We start from the raw sequence: 22848 nt of genomic DNA, 5'->3' as shown, positions 1-22848 counted from the left end.
TAAGTGGCATTGAAATGACAGTAATAATGAACTCAGCATGCTTCCTCTCTAGGATAGCTGCGTTCATTTCCTCCCAAGTCTGTATCCATCCATTTCAGGTTCTTGTAAAATGACACAAATTCAGGTAAATAAATGTTACCACAATCTTTTCATACTCATAAGATTGTTATGATAGGGGGAGTTTGTGGAATATAAAGGAGAATTTTTATTTTAGCAGGAAAACAACTTTTAAGGTGGAGGAAAACCAAACCAAACCAAACCAAACCTAACCTTTTCGGTTAGCAGCCGAGCTGATTAACTACTGAGCCACCAGGGCGCCCACAAGCTGGCAGGGAGGGGAGGAAAAGGCCCCTAGAGCAGGCACTTTCCCATTTCTATTGCTGGGCAAAAGGAAGAGCCTGAGCCAGCCATGTGAGAGGAGATGCTGAGAATTGTCTCCTGCAAGCTGTGTCACAGAGCGCTTTCATGACAAGACACATTGTCATCACTTCCTTCTGCTGGCTCTCCCTCTGCTCTTCAAATCAATCCACTAACTTCTGTTTTGCCTAACTGTTAGCTCTTATTCTTACCCTTTTTCATACTCCCCAGACTGCTTTCTTTTATTTTTAGTTTTCTCCACCTCAAATAAAGCAAATGTTCCCTAAAGCTCTGCTTTCTGGTCCTACCAGGAAAGGATCTTTCCATCAAACTCCCTTGTCTTGTCTACAGAGGCCCTAGTGTTCTCTTCAGTGTCTGAAAAATAAATACGCACAACTGTAGTCTACAGACTCGTCAGAGTCATGGTTTAAACCGCTGCTCCCCACATAAGGCACAGATCTTCTTACCTGGTTTCCATTTCCCGCCTGCACCAGAAACCTAGAGGCATCTTTATGCCTTATTTCCCTCCACATGAGCTCTACTAGCCATTTCTCCAGATTCCACCTCCAAAATATATGCCAAATGTTTTGCTCCTCTTCATTTTTACAGCTACTATCTTAAGTCACGTCACCATTTTCTCTTTCCTGGATTACTTCAACAGTCATTCTACTGGTCTCCTCACTTCTTTTCTTGCTTCCTTCTGTCCCCTTCAAACTTTGCTACTCACAGGTAAGAAAAATGGCATTTTAAAAACAAAATTTGGATCATACCATCACCAAAAAATACTTTTGCTAGATTTACCCTTGTGCTTACACTATAATTTAAACTCCTGGCTTTGGCCTGTAAATTTGTTAAGTATGACTTGACTCCTATCTTCTTTCAAAACTCATCTTATTCAATCTCCTTCTAGTTCATTTTGGTCTACCCCACCTCAAGGCTTTTGCTCATGCTTTTCCTCTTCTAGAACGCTCTTGTCTCCCTTTTTAATTTTATCTTTGGGTTCTGGAGTAAATGCTACCTCTTGTAAGGCCCTGAAGTGGCCTCTGCTCTTCCCCCTCCCAGTCCATTATTTGTTTCCTTCACAAAACTTATTACGCCTGAAAATTTTTGTCGGTATTTTAACTCGTATTATAGCTTTCTTCCCCAGAAACAATTAGCTCCATAAAAACTAGGACTGGTCTGTCTGATTTTTCATTGCACTTCTAGTACCTAGAATATTGCCTAGATGGCCGATACTCAACAAATATTTTTTGAATGAGTGACTGTCTCAGGGGCAATTTCTAAAATTCCCTTGGACAGGAATTTCTAGTATGATTACAAAAGTCTTATTTAAAAGCCCTGTCTTTGGTTTTAGAGAGATTTATAATTATTTTTCACAGATATCAAGTTCTCCACTCAACTTCTCCAACCAACTTCAAATTAAGTTCATTAATGAGTATTCATCATTAATGAGGTATAAATGGCATAAGTAAATGAAGAAGAGGTATGTGTCCAAAAACATCTATCTTTATAAAATCATTTAAGCCTATTTCCCATGCTATGGTACAACTTTGCCAACAAGTAAAAAGATGATAATTTGGGTAAATAAAGTGGAAGTCCCCTGTTTATCATTACACCCAGAGTGAATCCAGAGGAAGCCGGCTTCTAATAGTGACCCAAGAGTGAGGTAGACTTGCACTTACAAAACCTTCGATGTCATTAGGAGTAAGCCTACCCTGAAGTCATGTCTGTTCCTGCACAGTTACTGCCAGAGGTAATGATGGGTAATAAAGTATGGCCAACACAGGACTCAAAATACTTTGGAAGGCCAAGACAGCTGGCTGAAGCAATTTGGCCGCTGACAGAAGAATTGGCAAGGGCCGGAGACACACACTGGATTACCATCCCTTTCCCAAAATATATTAAGTGTTGATCAGTATTTCTCTTGGGATAATCATGAAATTGGACCCACGAGCATGTCATCAAATATCTATCTCAGGAGAATCCAAATTACAAAACCTGCACAACTGTGAAAGGGTCTGTCACGTACGCATTCACAGCACACCTCTTGGATGAGCTTCAGCAGCTGCTTGCTTGCCCTTAAGAGCTGAACACAAAATTGATAGGCAGTGTTTTGTGCCCACTCTTTTCAAGGTCATCTAGAATTTGTGTTATTCATAAAGAATTTTATATACTTTGAGGGTTGGGTGGTACCAATGTGGGTAAACTGTGCTTTAACTGTAAGATTTTATTTCCATTTATAATCAGTCGCCTTTTTTAGAATGAAAGCTTATTTGAGTTAATGTGACTGTAAATTTAGTGGTAATGTGGTTCAGATTTTCAAACACTTTAAAAAGGGGTATCATATTAAAATATTTGCTATAATAATATTTCTAATAAAGGATGCATATATTAACTAATCTTTTCAATTTTTGAAGATTTTTAATCTTTATATATACCAGTTATTATAATAGTTTCTTATATTTGTTTTTTAAGGATTTCCTCTTTTCTATCTCCAGTTTATTCAAGTCCTTCTCAGAATAAAATGCCATGGATTGAATTTAATGTTGCAGATTTATTCAGATTGATGTAAATATAAAACTATAACAGTATAAGGGAGGTAAAATTCAGACATAATATCACAACTATATTCCTATTAAATGAACTCTCAAGTTCTCTGCCAAACCTCTGTGTTACTATTAATGGGGTAGATGGTCCTTATGCTCACCTGAACATGGCGATCTATTTTGGGGAGCCTGGGACTGAAGTTGGAAGCAGAAGCAAAAGGAAGATCAGATTGTTCTGCTTAATAAACAGAGAAGGATTTGGAGGGAAGAAATTGGAAAATTGAGAAAGAGAGCTGGAAGGGTAGAGGGAGAGAGAGGAAATAGGAAAAAATGAAGCTAGGTTAGGGAAAAATCTCCTTTGGTAGGGTATTTAAAAGATCTTTCAAGATTTTAAGAAGAATGTCTAATGTACATTTTTAAGTGCTTGGATTTTTGCAATGTAAACTTCCCCCATCTTCTCAGCCTCAGTAAAGCCCACCCTTCCTCCTCCTCAGGGAAAATCAGGGAAAGGATACATTCACATATAACACAGAACAGGAACCACATGCTTAAAATGGATCTATTACTTGAATTGATTAAGTGGAAGTAGAATCCCAGAGCCAGGATAACCAGAAGAACAGAGTCCCTCTCTGACTTTACGCTCATTTCTGAAACACGGCCAGCTTGGACAAAAGTGAAAGGCAAGGGAATCCCTTTTGTAATCACAGTTAAAGTGAGAAAGAGCTGCAGGGAAGCAGAGAGAAAGCCATCTCTTGGACTGTCTCAGTAACTAAATCAGGCAATGTATGGAGGGAGTTTAACAACAATGTTTAATCTCCTCAGACACATAGATTTAAAAAAAAAGAAAGATCAGTGCAGGAGGAGAGATTGATGAATTTTAGCAAATAGCATTAAATGTCCTGATACGAGCAAGAAGCCATTTTAATGGAGACTGGGGTGGGATGTAGACAGGAAGTAACAGAATAAGGAAAGCAGAGGATCTGAACAGGAATAGGATGGAGACATGTGCCTTAGAAACATTTGGCTATAGGCTTTCGGCTCTTCATGAGTTCCTTTGTCTGGAGCAACTGGGACATCATTTTACCAGTGTAGGTGTATTATATAATCAGGTAAAATATGCAGTAAACCCATAGTGTGAGCTCATTTATGTGAAACTAATTGTATGTCACTTTTTTGAAGTCCTGACTCTCTAAAGTTCTTCAAAATGTGATAAAGAAAATGTCAAGACTGGGAGGCTTCTATCTGACAACTGTTGGCATGCTTCTGAAAGCCAGAGAAGGCAAGCTAAGTTAATTACATCCCTCACAAAGTACTGCACCAGTAAGTTTCGTTCTTGCGTGTGTTTATATGTGATACCAAGTAGGTACAAATAATGGATGAAATAAGGGGCAGGAAGTTCATCAATATAATACTTATCCAGTAGTTTCTCTGCTTCATATATAATAAAATTACAAAATTGTATTTGGCAATACAAAGGGAATTTAAGGTATTGAAGTCTTGTATAAAACTCTTTCCATCCAGAAAGTGTTCCATTATTAAAATCTTCACAAAAGCAGAATTAGGCTTCTTCTGAAGCATTAGCTCATGGAGGAAAAAAAAAAAAAAAAAAAAGAAGAAGAATGACCAGCTAAATATAAAAAAGGATGAGATGCAATAATTGCCCTACATTTTTAAAAAGGCTATTTTTTTTCCTTCTCAGGTAATGTAACAATAATAACAACAAAAACCAGAGAACTCTTGACACAAAGGGATCGGCGACCAGTGTTTCACAATAGTTCAGATACATGTACTTGTTATGGTTCTAAGTGATGTCCCTCTCTTCTATCACCATGGAAATTGACATCAAATTATTTTCAGTATATTTTTGAAAGAAGAATAAGCGCTTCTAGTACATAATAGAGGTATTCATACCACATAATGATACTGACCATAGTGCTAATGGAAATCTACTTGATAATGAATAGTATTTTTAAAAAATCTTTCTTTATTCCCTAAAAGCAAAATGCATCACCTTGCTTTGTAACAAACCCCACTCAATAACTCCATAAGAAGTTGTGAGTAGCAGAAAAGCTAGTTCAAGCCTAGCTCTACATTCAAGGGAATGGTACCGAGGTGAAAGATTTCTTTTCAATTTTTGTTCCTTTTCATTTGAAAGAAAAGAGAGGAAAGATAGACTGGCTTCAAATGTATCTGAATAGAGTAGATGAATTAATAAATGTTGTATACACTTGTAGTCCAAAGAGAGTTTGTGAAAAGGCAAAGCAATGGCAGGTGATCTCCTGGGACTTCTTAAATAAAGAAAACATTAACATTAACATTAACGTTCAGATGCAGTCCTAACCAAGTACCCACTGAAATGGTACAATTAGCTTGTGCTTTTCTGAAGAAATGGAATCCCTGGGTGGTGCAAAAGGTTACGATGCTCGGCTACTGACCAAAAGATTGGAGGTTTGAGTTCACCCAGAGGCACCTCTAAAGAAAGTCCTGGTGATCTATTTCTGAAAAATCAGCCATTGAAAACCCTATGGAGCACAGTTTTACTTTGACACACATGGGATCACCATAAGTCAGAACCAATGTTATGACAGCTGGAACTGGAACTTACTGAGAAATGGCCCATGCAGGGGCAGAGTACCTGGCTCTGTCTCTACTATATTGCCTTCTCTTCTTTTTCCAGTCTGAAAACACGTGCCCTGAAGTAGTATGTTTACATCTACCACATATTGATTTCCATCATTTCTTGAAGACTGATGAAGAGGAACTTCTTCAATGGTCTTTTTATCACATGTAACAGACCGTGGATTAGTACACCAAGGGCCCATGCCTCTTTGCATGTCTACCTCACTCATTATCCACAGTAAATTCTATAACTGGTCAGTTATAGCCGAGACCAGACCTGCTGCACTGAGACTTCAAGTAAGTCTAGTGATGGAGAAAAATCCGTTGCAGTCATTTGTATCTATGGCAAGACAGGAGATAATGAACCTAGAACATAGGTATTAAGTCCAGCTGAGATGGGGTGAGGTAGATCCAGCTGACCACATCCTCCTTCACTCTAAAATTATTTTAAACAGGCCTGGGCTCTTTTCATCAGGTAGACTCCGCATTCCATGCAGGCTTTTGAGACCACTGAAGTCCCATCAACCCTCCATGAGAGACAAGGGAGGCCCTGAGGAATAGGTTGACTTGCATCTGTGATTTTTTTGGGAGTATTATTTGCACTGCTTATGTGCTCATTCAGTAGCAAAGAAAAAGTAATCCCAGCAACTGGTGGGCATTTTTTACCAAATTTGAAGCACAGTTAAGTTTGGCTGGCCTGGCTCACCCACTCTCTGTCATTTTTCTCCTGGCGTGGCCTGCGGGTGAGCTGGCAGAAATTAGTACCCCACTCTTCAGCTCTGGGCAAGGATGTGATATTCAGGCACCAGGCAACTAGTATGCATGCAGTGTTGGGCATCTTCACCTGTATTTACAGCCAAAATTATGGGAGAGACCTAGTGTTCCTCAAGAACCATTTGTTCTAGCTCCATGAAGAGGGGTGGGTTGGGGAGGGGTACTTACAAGATTTGTTAGGAAAGGAATATGCTAGATCCAAAAATAGGACATTGATTCTAGGTAAGAGTTTTTCAGTGAATGTTCATGTTAATGTATTATGCTAGTGTTCTGAAAGACTCTTGATCAAATTCCCTTTTATCGATCTGCTTATGACCCCTACACTTACCTCATAACGATTTTCCTTTTTTTCCCAAGAAACTCATGGGATTAGCATTTGTTGTTGTCATCAAGTATGTGACATTGAGATCTGCATGTACCCTCCCCCACAAAATAAATTCACAAGCTGCCATCAGTAGAACCATGATGTTTACAAAGTTCCTGTGAGGAGTTTCTCTCTAAAAAGACCTGCTATATGATATTAGCAGAGATTAAAACCACTAATTGAACCAGCCTCAAATGTACTGGCAGATTTATGAGACTCTCAACATTGCCAATCAATTCTCCTTCAAAACAGGTTTTAAAAAGGCACCAACATGCGTTACCCCTCTTAAAGCAGACAACCAGTTGTGAGCTAAAGGAAGTGACGGTGATAGAAAGGCAAGCTTCACCAACACATCTGGATAGAAAAAGAGAAGATAGAAGAACAAACAAAGAGAAGAATCATGTAAGCAGAGGGCTGAAGTCAGTGTAGACGACACAACTTAAAGTGATTTGGGATAGAAAACAGACAGGAGGAAAGCTATCATATCTGGTCTCTTTGTCTCTATGTCTCAGAATTTCTTCTTTTGTTCTTGCATTTAAAATACCACAATTAGGTCCAGCCTAGAGAAATCATTCATCCCTGATTTCTACACATACACACCACCACACACACACACACGCGTGCGCACACACACACACACCGTATTAAAAGCATGAAAAGGAAATGAACTTTCTTTGTTGTCTATCTGGTGCTAAGAACTTCTGCTCCCTCTATGAGGTAGATATTGTCTTCCTATCTAAAGATGTAAATAGTCTTTGATCTTCATCAGTAAGTGATTCAGGTCCTTGAGGCTCTTACTGATGAAGATCAAAGACTACAGCCTTCACTATGAGTTACACCTCAACATAAAGAAAACAAAAATCCTCACAACCGGACCAATAAGCAACATCATGAAAAATGGAGAAAAGATTGAAGTGGTCAAGGATTTCATTTTACTTGGATTCACAATCAATGCCCATTGAAGCAATAGTGAAGAACAGTCAAATTATGTATTGCATTGAGCAAATCTGCTTCAAAAGACCTCTTAAAAGTGTTAAAAAGCAAAGATGTCACTTTGAGGACTAAGGTGACCTGACCCACGCCATGGTGCTTTCAATAGCCTCATATGCATGGGAAAGCTGGACAAAGAATAAGGAAGACCAAAGAAGAATTGATGACTTTGAAATATGGTGTTGGTGAAGACTATTCAATATACTATGGACTGCCAGAAGAACGAACAAATCTGTCTTGGAAGAAGTACAGCCAAAATGCTCCTTAGAAGCAAGGATGGTGAGACTTCATCTCACATACTTTGGACATGTTATCAGGACCTGGCCCTGGAGAAGGACACAGTGCTTGGTAAAGTAGAAGGTCAGCAAAAAATAGGAAAACCTTCAACAAAATGGAGGAAGGCACTCAATGAGCTGAACTGACACAGTGGCTGCAAAAATGGGCTCAAACATAGCAATGATTATAAGGATGGCACAGGGCCAGGCGGTATTTCGTTCTGTTGCTATGAGTCAGAACTGACTGGACTGCACCTAACAACTAAACGACACCTACAGATGAGGCACATGAGGCTCAGGGACACGATGTGGTGTCCTGAGGTCACAAAATCTCTAACAGCAGAGCTTGGGTTCAGACCGGGGCCCATTGCGTTTCCACCACTTCTCCTTAAAATGCCTGAATACTTGTCAAGTTTGAATTGCATAGTGTCATTGTTATTGTTAGTGTTGTTATCATCTAGAAATTTCATCTATTTCCATAAAGCTAAGAAATAATAGTGTGATATCAGGAACCATTCAAAACTGTTAAGAATAATGTTTTTTTTCTTTTGTATATTGCTTTAAAATTTGCTAACATCTTGAACATCCATTGTTTCTTGACTGTTGAAGATCATTTTGTGAGGTGTCATTTTTAAAAGAAGAAAAAATGAAATTCTGAGAATTAAGATCCACGGCTAGGATACAATAAAGAAGGAACTCAAATTTCATGTCTCTAAATCCAGTATTTTTGGACTACATCATGACTGCCTCGGTTTCCCCAGAGATTGATCAATTCATTCATTCTACAAATATTTCACAGTACTTACTATGTTAGACTCTACACTAAGTGTTGAGATTATGGTAGGAAATAACCAAACATGCTTCTTGCTCTCATGGAACTCAGCTAACAACAAACAAATTATGGACTGAGACATGTGCTATGAAAGGAATTACATGGTACTGTTGAGAGTCTGCAATGGGGGCTCTGATCTAGTCTAGGAATTCCTGGGAAAGTGACATTGGAGCTAAAATCTGACAGATATATACAAATTAATCAAGAGAATGGAGGTGAGAGCATTCCAGGAAGAGACATCAGTAAAGGCTTGAGGCTCAAGAAAATATTTTGGGTTTAGGAAAATAAAAACCTGTCCATTGTGGCCACAGTTCCAAAAGTGAAAAAGTGAGTGATAAGGGATTAAGCTGAATTCATGCCATATTACTCAGTGCCTTGTATCCTATATTAAAGATAGTGGTTTTCATCCTTAGAGCAAAAGGGGAGCCCCACAAGAGTTTTAAGCAGGCGGTTGACATGCTCTGGTTTGTATTCTGAAAAGATCCCATGGATGAAATGTGAAATCTTCCCAGGGGATAAGAGTAGATGTGTGTCTTAGTTTCCGGGGGCTTCTTCCGTAATGAAATACCACAAAGTGGGCGGTTTTAAAGAATGGAAATTCATTTTCCCACAGTTCTTGAGGCTAGAAGTCTAAATTTAGTGCATCACCAGGGATATGCTCTCTGTAGGCTCTATGGGAGGATCTTTCCTCATCCTTTCAGCTTCTGGAAGCTCTAGGCATTTCTTGGTGCTCCTTGGCTTGTAGATGGATCCTCACATTGTGTCTTCACTCTGTGTGTAACCTAGTATCCATGAGTGTTCTCTTTTATAAGACAGCGCTCAGAAGGGATAATGATTAAGAAGACCCATGCTGCTCCGGTATAACTTAACGGATAATATCTTCAAAGAAAGGCCCTATTTTCCCAAACAAGGTCACGTTCACAGGTACAGGGATTAGGACTTCAACATATCTTTTAGGGGGACACAATTCAGTTTCTAACAATGCGATATATGTATCACAGACATACATATGGCGCTACCCTTTCAACTTTGGGTGGCGGTCCCATTCTCCTGAGACAGGAGATACGTGTGTGACCATTTTGGATAATACAATCCCCCACAGTATGTATATTGCACCTGAAGCCCATGATCATGGATCAGAGCACCTTAGAAGAGAACACAGCAGTGGTTCTCAAACTTCTGAATGCATCAGAATCACCCGGAGGGTTTGTTAAACCATAGATTGTTGGGCACCACCTCAGAGTTTCCGATTTACTAGGTGGAGCTTGGGATTCTGCGATGGGGCCTGAAATTTGCATTCCTAACAAGTGTCAGGTGATGCTGATGCTGCTGATTCAGGGACCTCATTTGGAGAAACACTGGAACAGAGCAAAAGGAAAAGGAGCCTGGGATAAAGCCCGAAGAGATCTAAGTAAAACAGAATGAGTAAGTAATCTTTAGTGCCGGAAAGATTGGAGCACAACCAGGAAGATGGCGTGTCATAGAAGCCGAAAGAAGAGAGTCTTTCAAGAGACTGCAAGGAGGGAGGATTTCTTAACTGGTTAATTCCATTACCGAAATGCCATTATCTTTCTTTCATCCAATTGTTCTGAGAGTTCTAATCTCATTTACATCAGAAGATAGGATTTGCTTTTACTTTATTTTGACCTGAATTCTACATGTAGACCCTTTTTGTGGCAGACGCATTTCAAAGTCAAATTTGTTTGAATCGCATATCTAAACCAAATATGTAACTGGTACAGGGATTGAAAGCTCCTAATTTTCTACATTAACAAAGGGTGGCAATAATCCATTATTTCATGGTATCAAACATCATCTGTATTTTATGTGATATGACATTGCTCTTGCATTTGAATTTGAGTACAACTAATTCTCTGGGAACTCACGACATGTAAAATAAAATAGTGACATCAAACTGACTAAAATTAACCAAGGAATTTTCCAGATTTCCTACCCACTATTCTTTGCTCATCACATCATCACTCCATGTTAGGCATGAGACATAAATAGAGTCCAGTGTAAGCATAGGCAAAACACCTGTAAGAATTATATCTTTCTCAGCAAAACAGAGAGACGACCGTTAAAAATTTTGCAGAAAAGTATTTCATTTGGCATTTAAAGGAATCCTGATGGTTTAAAATTATGGAAAATAAAATAAAAAGATAATGATGATATCAATAAAGGACTTGAAGCCAATAAACTTACTTGTAAATGACTCTACCCCAAAGTGAAGAGTTTAAATTGTCCACATGAAATGGAAAAAGAAGTCTCACAGTGTGTTAAGATATAAGAGTCACACACTTTGCACTTTGACATGATTACAAAATTTTTCCTGGGGTTATCTATTATCTCTTATTTGGTATGACAGCTATACGATTCTATGAGGAAACTACTACATGTATCCTGTCTTGTCCGCTTCTTTCTCCTATGTACATTTCCAGAGTTAGATCAGGGTAGAATAAGAGGTATACTACAGTGCCTAACAATGGGGCTTTATCCTACACTAAACCAAAGAAAAAAAAAAAAGGCAACCAAACCCACTGCTGTCAAGTTGATTCCAACTCATGGAAACCCCAAGTATTACAGAGAAGAACTGCTCCATAGGATTTTCTTGGCTGTAATCTTTACAGAAGCAGATCACCAGGACTTTCTTTCGTGGTACCGATGGGTAGGTTCAAACCACCAATCTTTCAGCTAGTAGTGGCATGCTCAATCATTTGCACCACCCAGGGTCTCCTTAATATGATTATATGTTGTAGAATCCTCCACTGTTGTTGGTAGGTGCCATTGAGCCAATTTCGACTCATTGTGACCTCGTGTGACAGAGTAGAACTGCCCCATAGGGTTTTCTAGGCTGTAATCTTTATGGGAGCAGATTGCCGGGTCTTTCTCCTGCAGAGCTGCTGAATGGGTACCAACTGCCAACCTTTCAGTTCATAGCCAAGTGCTTAACCTTTGCACCACCAGGGCTCCTTTTCCTCCACTAAAATTATAATGATAGTTTCTTCATTAATATCATCCTTGTTTAGATTCCCTCATGAGTTAATACATACTTTTTATTAGTAAGAAAACCCATCTCTACTCTCTTTATCACTTATCCACAGTAGGAAGTAGTTACTTAGCAGCAATAATTGTGCCCTAGGGACAGGCTGCAGATCACAGGAAGCCCTTCTAGTGATTGGATCATCCATTAGCAGTCAACCGTTCACTGTCGACCCCTCACCGCTGGTAAGGTGGAAATGAAGACTGGGATCCTTAATACTCAGCCTGCCCTCCTCAGAATTGGTACAGGAGCTCACACGGGGTTGGCTATTTATGGGACAGACAATCATTGCTGGTCTTGGACTGGGAGTGAGAAGAAGCGGGGGGGATCAATGGTGGGGAAGCAGGGTCAGACAGGCACTTCTAGTTTAGGAAAGGCAGTGAGATGTACATGAAATAGTTACAATACAAGGCTGAAAATGAGGGTTTCCTGTAACATGTTAATAAATAAATACTAAGGAGAGTAAAAGGAGTGATAGCTACCAAGGTGGGTGATAAAAAGCAAAATAAAAGCAAAGGCTTCAAGGAAAAACATTTGAAAAGTTTTAATTGTACTCTTTCCCAGTTAAGCTGACCTGTACTATTTCCTTTCAGCCACTAAATGCTTTCCTTTCTCTCTTTTTAAAAATAATATGCCATTATAATTGACATCTGTTCTTATATACATCACATACAAGGCTGGAAAGCTTGAGTCTGCCTGTGTTGCTCAGAGGCAGGGCAGACACTTTTGTGCTAGTCAAAGGTGCAAGCTACGCGTTTTCTATCCTCAGCGTGTATTTGTGCAATTACTCAGTTCTTACACGAAGGCAAGAAAGCAGAGAAACAAGTAGCTATAGGAGTCTCAAGAGGAAGAAAGAGATCAGGATAACCTTAATGTTCTCAAGTACAATACAAAAAAGAGTTTCCAGACTCCCAGACCATTTCATCCACTTTATAAAAGCAATAAGGTAGACAAAGATAAGCTCATTTCTAATTCAATAATCATACTTGTCAGGATCGCTTTGCATGAAGGTTAGCGAAGCCATCCATCATTTCAGCGGAACTGCATGTTTTCTTGTTCAGCATTGATAGATTTTTATTCTAACCTCAGAAGTTCCTCCAGGGACTCTATTAGGGACGGTGTCATTTTTTATTCTGCTCCGTTACTTCTCTTTTGTAAACTTTGATGTATGCAGACAACACATTCTGGCTAGGGAAATTTAATTAGGTAAGTCTACAAATTAATTGTTGCAATTAGACTGCTCCTAACTGCCTGGTGTTATGAATTTATTTATGCAGTAATTATTATCAGATGTCCGGGATAAAAGCCTGCAAAGCTAAAGGTGCTACCTTTCAGATCTATACACAGCACTCCACATTAATTAGTCACTAAAAAATGAAAGAATGCATTAAAAAAAAGAAGAAAGGAAAAAAAACTTACCTCCACGGTCATATGCACATAAAGATTTTGACAAACAACTTGTTAACAAAACTTAAAGAGGAATTTTTTTTTGGATATTGGCAAAATGTTGGATGTTATATAAATCACCATAACACCATTTATTAGTATATGAACCAGATGAAAATACAAACTCCAAGTCCTTCCTACAAAAGGCATTTGGTTTTGTTGGTTCGTATTTCTGATTGCAAGGGCATATATGCAGAAATTGATCATTATTTAGTACACTTTGTTTTTAATCATTAGGATTATTTACCATGACGGATTTTATGGATAGCTCCTAAGGAAATAACGAGGGCAGCTTCAAGTTGTTTTCTCAAATCTTTTCCTCTGTAATGAGGGTTATTTTGGCTTTTAGTAGAGGAAGACAGATTTAATATCATCATTGGAGGGAAGAAAGCAGGGAATGGAGAACACTGGTGGAGACAGAAGCTTATGAACAGAAGTTTGAAAGTCAAGCACTAATGTGAGAATGAATCATTGGTAGAAATGCAAATTGATGTAATCTTCCTGAAAAGCAATTTTGAAATGGATTCCTAGTGCCTTTAGAATATTCATTATCTTTGACCTAGTAATTTTAAGTAAGAGATTCTATCTTAAATAAATAATATCAAATTTAAAAACTAACTTTATATATAAAGATATTCATCTCAGCATTAATACTAATATCCTCCCAAATCATAACAACTTATATAATATCATTATTATTATTAAATAATCAATAACTGAAATAAACAGCCTTTTAACTCATATAACTTCATTCATTTAGCAAATGTTTATTAATCATCTACTGGCGTAGTGGTTAAGAGCTACGGCTGCTAACCAAAAGGTCAGCAGTTCGAGTCCACCAGCCGCTCCTTGGAAACTCCATGGGGTACTTCTACTCTGTCCTATAGGGTCGCTATGAGTCAGAATCGGCTGGACAGCAACAGGTTTTATATGCAAGGCATAGTGAGGACACAAACAGAAAAATCTCTACCCTCAGGGAGATGGATAATAAAGAGGTTAAAAATTAAACATCACTTCAGAGGAACATCCAAATGGTAGGAAGAAGATCAAGCAGTGTGAGGCACCGAGAGAGGCTGATGTGGGAGTTTGGAGTGTTTTATTTTAGACACAGTGGTCAGGGAAAGTCTTTATGAGAAGGTGACAATCGATAAGAGACCCAAATTAGTGATTAGTGAATGCAAACTGGAAACAAAAAGACATACCAATATTTCATCATTTATTTTACTTACTTACTCTACTTACATACTGGTATTTGGGGAGGAAAAAAAGTTTAGATATCACATATTAAATAGAAAACCATGAAGCTAATTATTTAACATATCTCAAATATAAAAATGTGCAAACCATAAAATATCAATTAACACATACATTTATAATTCAAAGGCTAAACAAGCATTATCATTTGAATATAAATTATTAACTGATAAAATTGTTAGAAGGAAATTATTGCCTAAAAACAAAATAAACACTTTACAAATGAGGGAATTTTAATTACTCATGAAAATTACAAAAGTCACATCACTGAATATTATTTAGTAAGAAACAAACTGCATTAAGTCTGTCATCACTGTGTAGCAAAGGTCGTTGTATGCAAATTTTTTGAACTAACTTTTATTCTGACTGTCCACTAATCAAGAGGGTGGTAAGGAGGGTTTTGGAGCTATCGCCAAATATTTTCTCTGACTTTTTTAATAATCCCATCCCTTGTTAGAAATCTTTGAAGAGGTCTTTTGAAAAACCTTTTTATATGTTTATTTTATTTTATTTTTTTAAGGACTGCTGTGTTTTTATTGATGGGGAGCTGTAGTTTTTGTTTTTGTATTTTCTTGTCTTCTTGAGTTTTAGCATATATAAATGAAACTGCCGGAATCGATATCAATACGCTCATATTTATATTCCACTCGTTCAAAATATCTTTGAATTGAAGGGAGAGTTATGATTGCGACAGAAGCGAACACCACAATGCATTGTCATCTCTGTAGGCATGGACCGCTCCAACTTTGTACACCATGCTCATTTTGTCTTTCCATGTAAATTGAATAATTTAATTGTTGATCTTGATTTCAAAACATAAACGAGTCCAATTTCAGATTATTTTTACTGCTGCAATGACAGTGTAATACTAACAAAATGCCAGGATTTCACTTTTTAAGAATTGCAGCTGTATTAGAATCCTGAGATACAGAAAATCAGTATCACGGACATATATGATTGTCATTAATCTATATGATGAGCCATGGTGGCTCAATGGTTAAGAGTTGGGCTGCTAACCGGATAGGTTAGTGATTGCAACCTCCTTAGCAGCTCCACAGGAGGAAGAACTAGCCATCAGCTCCCACAAAGACTATAGTGAAGAAAACCCTGTGGGGCAGTTCTGCTCCGTCACATGGGGTCGCTATGAGTTGAAAATCAACTTGATGGCACCTAATGACAACAGCACTATGATGAACAGGAACACATTTTGTAAATACCTAGGAGAAGAATATTTCAGAAGAACAAAAGCAAAAGTTACAGCTCTGAGATGGGAACTAGCAAGAAGATAAGTGTGCCTAAGGAGTAGTTAAGAAAGAGGAGAGGGTTAGGCTATTCCACTGCAGTGGCAGGCAGGAGGCGAGCCATGTAAGCCATGATGGGCTTAGGTAAATAATTTGGATTGTATTCTAAGGGGCCCTGGTGGTGCAGTGGTTAAGCCCTGGGCTGCTAATCAAAAGGTTGGCGATTTGAACCCACCAACCCCTCCGGGGGGAGAAAGATGTGGCAGTCTGCTTCCTTAAGTATTTACAGCCTTGGAAACCCTATAGGGCAGTTCTACTCTTTCCTATAGGGTTGCTATGAGTCTGAATTGACTCAGTGGCAGTGGGTTTGGTTTGGTTTATCATACTTGAACAGAGTTTGTAATTTAATTGAAACATGCTAAGGATATGACGTAAAGTTAAAATAAGGATACAAAATTACTGCATGGCATGATTATAACTTTTTGTAATGACTGCTGGGGATAATTGTTTCATAATTATATTTTTCTCACTTAAATTTTTTAACTAAAATTTGTTCCTGGTAAGTATGTATTATTTTATAATGAAAAAGCAAGCTTAACAACAAAAACCCATGACATTTTTTCTCAAATTACATGGAAACATTTTGAAGAGATGAACTGCCACCCGGTGGGGTTCTTCTACTAATAGTTTGCTGTGATAGAGCTCAATAGGACATGGAAAAATGAAGACGAGGGAACAAAAAGAATCCAGAAAAGAAGCTTGTTGGATCATGCCCTAGAATGTCATTCCCCCAGCTCCAGCAGATGGTAATATGTGCTCCTTGAAAAAGGATTCTTATGGTCAATTCTCTTTGAGAAATGATAACATAGCCCCCCTTTTGGAAAAGCATAAGATATATTCACATATGTAAGTTGTTGAGCAATCCAGGAGTGAAGGACACTAAAGAATTTTATTTAACATAATTTTCCCCCCAACATTTTTAACTAGAGGAAATTTTGCTGAATCTTTTTCAGAACACTTTTGAGGACTGGTTTCCAAGAGCACATATTTAGGAGACATCGCCCTGGACAAAGGTCATGCCCTCATGAAGCCATCATTTTCATCTAGCCTGCTTGGTGTAACTCCATGGAGATAGTTGTTTACAGTCATTGGCTTGATCAGTAATGGAGGGAAGCCTGTACTAAACCTAGACATTTTCCTTAACAACTGGGTCTCTTAAAAAGCTAACAGGTATCTAAATTCAAGTTAATGAAAATATTTGAGTTGAATTCCCCCCTCTTAATACCAGGAGCCCAATATAATATTAGAAGCAAGAGATAAGAGAGTAGATTCAATCCAGAAGAATGAAAATGGGGAATGAAAGAGTAACTGAATTAGTGTGTACTCTAGGCATCTTACTCCAGCAACTACTTTTCCCTTGCCCCTAATTTGCCTGAAGTCAAAATCTGTCCTTACCCATTAAGCTTCCCAGGTTGCAGTGATGTTCACATTATGTCCATGAATTATCATCAGTCCCTCATTGTCTGCTGGTCTTTACTATCTGCTTCTTCCTCTACCTGGAGCTATGCTCCGCCCCACCTCACCCCACACTACACACATAGCCTTGCATTTTAACATGTAGAGAGATACTTATTTTTTGTTTCTTTGGGGCAGGGCCAGCAGGATCACTTGCTCATCTTTTGTCAGCTTTAGATGTCTCAAAATTCTTGGTCAAAGATAAAATACATGGCAGAAATTAAGGTCAGAGCAAAATAAATGATACGCATGGCAGAACAGTCGGTTCTGAATAGCACTTTAGAATTCTTACTGGCTGAGAGAATTTGCACTAAAACTCATTGCTCAAGAATGGGCAAAGCAGTCTGCTGTTGCTCTAACTCTTTGGCTTAGAGTATAAGATAGCTTTCAAAGAGTAGTGGGGTTGGTCGGTAACATATATATTACAATTATATACTATGAGTGCACTGAAATGAACAGCTTTATAAGTATACGGAGAAAAATAATTCAGAGAAGAACAGATTTATAATGAATGAGCACTATGCAAGGATGACGTCAGATGGAGTCTGCATCTCATCCAAAATGGCTTTTATGGTGGAATGTTTCCGAAGCTGATTTTGTTCTGCTACAATGCTGCTGGATTAAAATGTACTAAAATTCAGTTCTTGGTTGGAAGGAGAACGGAATTCAGAAGAAATGTAGTTTATTACTTCATATTCTGATGGCCTAACTTGAGCACTGTAATCCAGGGAATTAAAATATACAAGCTAACCAAAATATTTCTTGGCATAGATGAGTGAGCACTTCCAGCATTACATTCATTTGTTAAAACATCTCAATTTGTATTCCATTGATTCCTGGAGGCTTGTTTTTTGACAATGACTTCAGTGCAGCTTGGCCTTCTTCCTCCAAGTACCATCAGTTCTTGATCATATGCTAGCTCCTGAAATGGTTGAACGTCGAAAATATGTAAGAGATCCATATTTGTGCCCATTCCAAAGAAAAGTGATCCAACAGAAAGTGGAAATTATCAAATAATATCATTAATATCACAGGTAAATGAAATTTTGCTGAAGATAATTTAAAAAAGGTTGCAGCAGTACATCCACAGGGAACTGCCAGAAATTCAAGTCAGATTCAAAAGAGGACATGGAATGAGGGATATCGTTGCTGAGGTCAGATAGATATTGGATGAAAGCAGAGGATACCAAAAAGATGTTTACCTGTGTTTTATTGACTATGCAAACACATTTGACTATGTGGATCATAACAAATCATGGATAACATTGCAAAGGATAGTAATTCCAGAACATTTAATTGTGCTCATGTGGAACCTGTATATAGACCATGAAGCAGTCTTTCAAACAGCACAAGGTGATACTGCGTAGTTTAAAATCAGGAAAGGTGTGTGTCAGGGTTGTATCCTTTCACCATACTTATTCAATCTGTATGCTGAGCAAATAATCTGAAAAGCTGGACTATATGAAGAAGAATGTGGCATCAGGACTGGAGAAGACTCATTAACAACCTGCGATATGCAGATGACACACCCTTGCTTGCTGAAAGTAAAGAGGACTTGAAGCGCTTACTGATGAAGATCAAAGACTCCAGCCTTCAGTATGGATTACACTTCAACTTAAAAAAAAACACAACTGGACAAATAAGCAACACCATGATAAACGAAGAAAATACCGCGGTTGTCAAGGATTTCATTTTACTTGGATTCACAATCAATGCCCATGGAAGCAGCAGTCAAGAAATCAAAGGGTGTATTGCATTGGGCGAATCTGCTGCAAAAGATCTCTTTTAAGTGTTAAAAAGCCAAGATGTCACTTTGAGGACTAAGATTCACCTGACTCAAGCCATGGTGTTTTCAGTCACTTCATATGCATATGAAAGCTGGACAATAAATATGAAGACCAAAGAATTGATGCCTTTGAATTAAGGTGTTGGCAAAGAATATTGAATATATCATGAATGTATCAGAAGAATGAATAGATCTATCTGAGAAGAAATACAGCCAGAATGCGCCTTAGAAGTGAGGATGGCGAAGCTTCGTCTCACATACTTTGTACATGTTATCAGAAGGGACCAATCCTTGGAGAAAGATATCCTGCTTGGTAGATTAGTGGGCCATCGAAAAAAATGAAGACCCTCAACAAAATGGATTGACACAGTGGCTGCAACAATAGGGTCAAACACAGCAATGATTGTGAGGATGGTGTAAGACTGGCAGTATACATAGGGTGGCTGTGAGTCGGAACTGATTCCAGGGCACCTAACGAAAACAACAACTAAAATATGAATAGATGTTAACCAGTCAGAGCATATTCCATGGTCAAATAGACAAGCTCTACCATGCACTAGCTGTATGACCTTACTGCTCTGCATCTCGGTTTTCTCATCTGTCAAATAAAGATACTTTCAGTAACTGCCTCACCTTGCAGGCTTGTTATTAGGATCAAATGTATTTGTCAGGCTAAAAAGTATCTAGTGATAATACACTCCAAATAAATTTAATTAAACAAATAAAATCAAGTAATTAAATATTCTTTAACTTCTTTTTAACGGTGACATAGGCCATATGATATACCAAATCTTGTTTTTGATCAGTTTGTTTGATTCTAGTTTTTCAGAATTATTAACAGTGTTTTTGCTTCATTGTTCTATTTCAGCACACATCTATGCACACATCCTTAGGAAAAATTCATGGACATGGAAGACTGTGTCATGGAGCATGCACACATTTAAGGCTTTTGAAGCATATTGCTAAATTGCCCACTAATACGTGAAAATGCACATTTTCCACACTACCATTGAAAAGATGTTTTTGGTATTTTCCCAGTTTTATGTAAAAATTCGTATATTTTTGGTTTAAATTGGATTATTAGTAATACTTTGTTTTTTTCTACCTTTTGGTCATTTTCTTTCTTTGTTATGAATTGCCCATTTTTGGAGATATTTGACTTGTTTCCATTTGATCTGCAAGAGCTTTTTAGAGTTGAAAAATATCAACACATTATCTGACAAAATTTGCAATTTTTCCTAGTTTCTTTTTGCTTTTTCACTTGTTATGGCCTTTTAACACCCAGAATAGTTGTGTGTATGTGCGTCCGTGCACATGTATGCATACACACTGTGTGTATTTAAGGTAGTTATATCTACCAGTCTTTTCCATTATAGTTGCTCTTCTTTATTGTGTGCTTATTATGATCCTCCCAAGCCAGAATCATGTAAATAAGCACAATTACATTTTTTATATTTAAATATCAAGTCCAGGTGGAATTCATGTAGATTATGGTGTGAGTCAGTGATCTAACTTTACTTATTTACAACTAGTCTTGGATCTTGCCTAATTCTTATGTTTTATTGAAGCCACCAAAAGTACCCACTGCATCATTATTTTAGTTGTCTTATGACTTAATGGTGGAACTAAGGATGCTGCAAGAAATGTGGTCAAATAGATGGCAGGTGACCTCTCTCAGGTGATTTCCCTATGTTTGGTTTAGGCCAGTGACTTACATAGACAGATGCTATCAACATAATACTTCAAAACTGGGCTTGTTTTTCTGAATCTGAAAGGAAATTTTATTTTCAGATCAGTTTATGACTAAGATTAATAAAAACTGGCATTGTCTTTTAACCCAAATAGAGAATAAATAACTGCTATTTTATGATCACCTGTAAGAAAAGGCTTGAAATGTTCTCTAACGTATCATAACTATAAGATGACACGTCATTTAGGCAAGCCTATGTCTGAGAATATGCCGTGGTCACATATATTCACCTACACCCTTTGTGTAGGGGTTTGCATGATGTCAAAATATCCAGATAAAGCTTTATAAAGTTCATTTAAATATACAGAAGGCTTAACCATATAATTTCAGACATACGGATATTTTAAAATCTCTTGGGTTTTAGTATCAAGTCTCATTCAGCAGGTGGAACGGTGATTCGGAAAGTTCTCTCCAGATATGCTTAAGGCTAAGATAAAGAATATATTCTATATAGAGTCAGATATCTGAAGTTATACTGAAGTATGCAATTGGAAAAAAGTCTGATCTCAGTTGACAGAATTTCAATTCTGTATTCTAAATTTGTTTCCTAGTGAGGGTAAGAAATTATCTTTTTGAGTCCATGGTCTCTATCTATTTTAAAATAACTGGAAGTCTACCTGGTGATCTTTTTCAAAGCCCATATTAAATTCATAACAACTTCACATTCAATAAAAAATTGTTTGCATTTTGCTTATTGTTATTTCAGTAATATACTCAAGTATATTATAGATCACATGCAATGGTCAGTTACTATTTCTCAAGCTGAACTTTATGTCTACAGAGATAAAATGATTTGAAAGATGTTATAAAGAGTACCATCCGAATTCTTCACTCTTTGAGCTACGATAGTCATGGAATTTCTCCAAGTTGCAGCATTGGTTCCAGAAAGGGTTTCTTCTCATTAAAGTCTAAGCCTATTATTTGATAAAAATTATATTTTCACACATAATCTCACTCCATCACATTAGTGAGATTCACTTGCCAACTCCCTAGCAGAACGCAAGACTCTCTTGGAATTGGAGAGTGTGTTGTTGGTTTTGACGAGATGGATTATCTGGGAAAGTCAGGAAAACTGGAGAGCAGAGCTTGTAACACTAGCAGTAGTCACCCCTGGCCAAGAAGAAAGCCTGGCACCGAGCAAATAAAAATGGAAATCTGGGAGTGATGCTTCCTAATTTGACCTGGATCAGCAGGTGCCTGCCTGTTCATACTCACACTACATCCAATCATGGCTCCCTGACTCACATCCCTACAGTTGAGGTAGTGGCTTTCAACTAATTGAACTCACATACCCCCTTACATTTTTTTTTTAAATGGTACACCTCTGACCCATTTTAACTTGTCTCTAAAATTTTCCACCATGAGTTTTAAAAAGTTTATTTTTTAATTGTTATTTGGAGGGAGAGAAAGTAGATTTAGTAAGGTAAAATATGAAAACAGTTTATAATGGAATAGATATTTCATGTTTAAAAAAATAGGTTTTGATTACCTTATTAAATAATATACTATAATTTGATCAAAAATAAGTTTTAATTACTTTGTTAAATAATGTACGAAGATTTTGAGGAAAAAAAATCGTGTTTTTTTAATCTAAGGTGTTCTTGAAAAATCTGGTAACTCTAGAAAATATTCCAGGTATATTTTTAAAAAATCAATATCATGACCTATACTGCTTTGGTTTTTCTGAATTCAGAACAGTCTAACATAGGGTAAACCTTGCTCTTAAAATCGGACATGTTGCTGTTGATGTGTGCCGTTGAGTCGATTCTGAGTAGAACTGCTCCATAGGGTTTCCTATGCTGTAATCTTTAAAGGAGAAGATCACCAGGAGCCACTGGTGGAGTCAAACTGCCAGCCTTTCAGTTAGTAGCCAAGTGCTTAACAATTACACCACCAGGGCTCCTTAACAGACATGAATAAACTAGAAATACAGAAAGCCAGGTAGATTTAAAATATTAATTATTAAAGAAAGTATCTTTGAAATCAATATTTTAAATTATGATTTTTTGATGTCCAAGCCAAAATCATTGCTGCCAGGTTGATTCTGACTCATGGC

This window comes from Trichechus manatus, unplaced genomic scaffold (assembly GCF_000243295.1).
Source record: "Trichechus manatus latirostris isolate Lorelei unplaced genomic scaffold, TriManLat1.0 scaffold00193, whole genome shotgun sequence".
In the NCBI taxonomy this organism is placed as follows: Eukaryota; Metazoa; Chordata; class Mammalia; order Sirenia; family Trichechidae; genus Trichechus; species Trichechus manatus.
This window is presented reverse-complemented; position numbering follows the sequence as displayed.